This window comes from Pygoscelis adeliae, unplaced genomic scaffold, assembly GCF_000699105.1.
Source record: "Pygoscelis adeliae isolate BGI_AS28 unplaced genomic scaffold, ASM69910v1 Scaffold54, whole genome shotgun sequence".
In the NCBI taxonomy this organism is placed as follows: domain Eukaryota; kingdom Metazoa; phylum Chordata; class Aves; order Sphenisciformes; family Spheniscidae; genus Pygoscelis; species Pygoscelis adeliae.
Window position 1 is genome coordinate 3,187,435 of NW_008824982.1, and position 4,615 is coordinate 3,192,049.

Below are 4,615 nucleotides of genomic sequence, written 5' to 3' on the forward strand. Positions count from 1 at the left end.
TGGTGTCTCTTGCTAATTGGTGAAAATGAAGTGGTCTGTGATCATGCATTTCATTCTTGTAGACTCTCTCTTAGGTTACAAATTGGTGTGACATGAGATTAGGAGAGTCCTGGAAAGTAAATACCTGCTAATACCTCATTATGAACTATTAGACGTTTATTCGGATTTGTTTAAGCTGAGAGGACAGCTGGTCTACAACGGTTTAAAGAAGGAAGCAAATACTACTAAATATCTCCAGGGTCGTCTTTGCTTCTTAAAGGCATTTGGTTAAAGGGTTGTTATCTGTTGTCTAATATTACTATATCTACCATTTAGAGGACTCGAGTCAGAGGCTCCTCTCAAAGAACTAGCCTGCGCTAAAGCCAGCCACCTTCCTGGCTCCCAGTTCTATTTATTGAAGATGCAGTTATTTTAACTTTGTACCATTAGGCCTTTGGTTATTTTAATATAACCAAAATAAAAAGTCTTTGTTTTCTTTTGTGTTTAAGAGTAGAAAAACTATTTAAAAGCCTCTAAAATGTAACAGAAATATCTGATACTGGGTGTCACTTACAATAGCTGTCCAGTTATTGTAAAATCAATACAAGAAATCGGCTTTCCAGACTTACAAGTTCAGCAAGGCCAAATGCAAGGTCATACACTGAGGAAGAAATACAGTCTTATAAATAAGCAACTGACTATTTCAGGTGTAATAATGACTCCGAGAAATTTAGAGGGCATATGAATAAGGTGAACGCACTAAGTTAAAATAATCCTTATGTGCATAAACAGAAAAATACCACATAGGTTTAAGGAGATCAGATGACTTGCATTTGACTTGTTGCAACCGATTCTGGAAGACTTGTGTAGATTTGGTGTTCAGAGCAGCCCAGTGAGAATATTAGTGGAGCAGAAACACACTCTGTATTAAGGTCCAAGGATTCCGTATTATAATAAAGGTAGGGAATGATTTTTATCATCACCAATACAAATTTTACAGTATTAAAGGTACAGGTGATCTCTGAATGTTGTATTCTTTTTCTGTAGCCCTAGTACACACCATGGAGGCTGTCTAACAATAAGTGCGGCTATTTGGAATTCAGTATAATCGATCTCAAGCTAAATCCTTGCAGCATAAAGAAGAAAACTTTGCAGTCTGCAGGGCTGGATTTAAGAAATTTTTGGAATAGCTGAACGTACCTTCATTCTATTTGTCCATACTGAAGCACTCCATTTGCTGCGATATCCTGAAATCACCCTCAATACCAGCTGAGATTTAGACAAAAAGTAAAATCAGTTTTATTTGACTGAATTACAAATTTAAGAAAGTAACTACTGAATTTGGAAAACAGATGCAAAGTAATAACTCAGCTCATAACTACCTGCATTTGGATATTCCCAGGGTCCTCCTCTGTTCCATTCAGCTATGGGCTGACAGGACAGACACAGCTGCTGGAGCCAGAAGTGATCCCTCAGATGCAGCTGGAGCCACACTCCTCTGGGTTTGTCTCCTCTAAATCAAAGTCTCTCACCTGGAGCAAGCCATTTTCTCCAAAGTTCTAAACTAGCAGTGGGTTACAGGGAGTGTTAATGCACCCCCGAGAAATGTCTGAATTCTACAGTCTTGATAAATAATTTAATCAGGCTATCAATTTATGGACTTGTCATTGATGAAAAAATGCCTGACACAGATGAGGCAGAGGTGCTTTCAAAATGAAACCTTGTGCTGGGTGACCTAGATAGAATTACGCACCTAACTTGATTCATTCAAAAGTGCAATTATATCCCTGCTTTACATACTGGTTTGTGACCAAGCATTGAGTCATTTCTGAGTTTTCATGAGTCTAAATATGTAAACTTCCTGGAACACAAAATTCTAGAGCAACTTGAAGCATTGCGGGGTTAAGATAGCTCATTACTAGCTTTAAATAGGGACTAGTACCAAGACAAACTTGGGGAGAACTTTGGTCATCCTGGCTGTTTGGAGGCAATCCCAGAGAAACAGAAATAAGAGTGGTCTCTTCAATCTGGTATACAAAACTCCAGTCATTGGAAGTTAAGCCTAGAGAAAATTATATTAAAAATGAAGTGTGTATTACCTGTGAGGAGACTTAACCCCTTGACCAACTTTCAAACTGCCTTACTAGACTTTTCATCCCTGCAAGTTGTAAACTATGCTAACAACCACAGCTATTAGACATGATGCAGGAAGTAATTCGGAGAAGTTCCATATCCTGGATTATGCAAGAAATCACGAGATGGTCACAATGGGCAAGTCTAAATGAGGAAACTTAAAAACACATCCCACTTGCTGAGTGTGGGTTCGTACTTTGCCAAATTCAGAGTCTGCTATGGGAAAAGACGCAGATATGCACAGAAAGGAAAATAGGCATGTAGTCCCTGTCTGGATAATCATGGGACTCACGTTCTGGACTGTACTGCAGCAAGTGCCTATGGGGAAGTATAGACACATCCACTATTCCTTTAATTCTATACATCCATGTGTTCATGTTTCGAAAGGTTTCCCCCTCATTGTGGCAGTGGTAAACATAACCCAGACCCTCTATGTATCACAAAATCCTTAACTAATCTTGTAATAGTTAAACAAGGCTTCCAATCGCATCTTTCTCCAGACCTTTGAAACTTTCTTGAGCGGCTGCTCAGCGCTGTGGCCAGAGCTCAGAACATCCAGAGTCCAGAGCCAGCAGAGGGTGCAGGAGCAGGCTAACTTGCTCGCACCATGACTGGCTCAGCTGTTCTGCTAAAAGAAGGGCTACAGAGAGGAAACATAGATTCATAGAATAGTTTGGGTTGGAAGGGACCTCTAAAGGTCATCTAGTCCAACCCCCCTGCCGTGGGCAGGGACATCTTCAGCTAGATCAGGTTGCTCAGAGCCCCATCCAGCCTGACCTTGAATGTTTCCAGGGATGGGGCAGCCACCACCTCTCTGGGCAACCTGTGCCAGTGTTTCACCACCCTCAGCATAAAAAATTTCTTCCTTATATCTAGTCTCAATCTACCCCCCTTTAGTTTAAAGCCATTCCCCCTTGTCCTGTCGCTACAGGCCCTGCTAAAAAGTTTGCCGCCATCTTTTTTATAAGCCCCCTTTAAGTACTGAAAGGCTGCAATAAGGTCTCCCCGAAGCCTTCTCTTCTCTAGGCTGAACAACCCCAACTCTCTCAGCCTTTCTTCAGAGGAGAGGTGTTCCATCCCCCTGATCATTTTCGTGGCCCTCCTCTGGACCCGCTCCACCAGGTCCGTGTCTTTCTTATGCTGAGGGCTCCAGAGCTGGACGCAGTACTCCAGGTGGGGTCTCCCCAGAGCAGAGTAGAGGGGCAGAATCACCTCCCTCGGCCTGCTGGCCACGCTTCTTTGGATGCAGCCCAGGATATGATTGGCCTTCTGGGCTGCGAGAACATGGCACAACTTTCATGCCTTTAACTCCATCTTATTGTCCTTTGTCTCCCCCACCCTTAAATATACTCCTTCTTACATGTCAGCATTTCCTTTTATCCTTTATAAATTGACCTAGAAGTTTCCACTCATAACAGCCCATGTTTAAAAAAAAAAAAAGATGCAAAGTCAAGAGTTCAAAGGCTGTCTGAAAGAACATGCCTGAAAGAAACTTATTTCAGCACTTTCTTATATTGCAACACCATCTCTATTTGCATAATCACATACTACTTTTTTTCTAGAGAAGCTTTCCCTCTCAGTGCTCAGGCCAAAGACTATTCAGGGACTGCCTCAAGGCTCTTTAATGAGTCTGTCTGATATCTAAGATCTCTACCCAGTACTTGCTGGGAGGAATAGCAACGAGTTGTCCTTCTACCATCTCATTTTACCAAATATGGAGGCAATTAAAGAGATTAGTTTCTTATATTGGGTGTTTAAAGCACTAACAGTTGATGTTGGGCATAAGGAGATATAAGTGAGCAAAGCAAGGGGTGAGCATTGAAGAAAGGAAGTGAGTAGATGGATGTGAGCTTTGAACGGAGTTAGAATGAGAAATTCATAGGGATGGAAGGAATGGGATGGGATTGTTAAGCAATTAAAGTAGAAGATGGGTACAAAATCGGTGGGACGAACAAGCAGGTTCAAAACCTGTAGCTCTCCCCTGAATGCATGTATGGCAGTTTTCCTGTTTTTCACTTAAAGGGCACTTTTCAAAGGGCACTTTTCTTCTGCGGTGCACAGGATACCATCGCTCAGCCCCTGCTGTCTGCTGGAAGCTGGAGGTGGCCTAGGTGGCTGCCGGGGAAAGCCCGTCTCCCCGGCACACTGGGCAGCTGTGTGCAGGTGGCTGCCGGGCCATGGAGGTGCTGCTAGGGAACGGGGGGCATGCAGGAGCGGCAGCTGTGCTGGAGAGCAAGAAGTAAAGTTATTGTGAATAAACTGCTTATTTAGCTGACCAGGTGGGTACTGGTGCGGCCTGTGTGGAAGGTGCCTCTGGGCGGAGTTCACCCGCCCTCCGCCGGCTGCTGCAGCTCAGCAGGAGCTGCCCTGGGAAAGCAGGGTGTGGGAAGGGAAAGGGCAGCACATTTCAAACCCGCTTCCCCATGCTTTTGGAGACGCGGGAACTTCTGCCGTCTACGAGCCGTTTGGAGCACGAGTCGCCGGGGCAGCTCAAGAGGCAGCG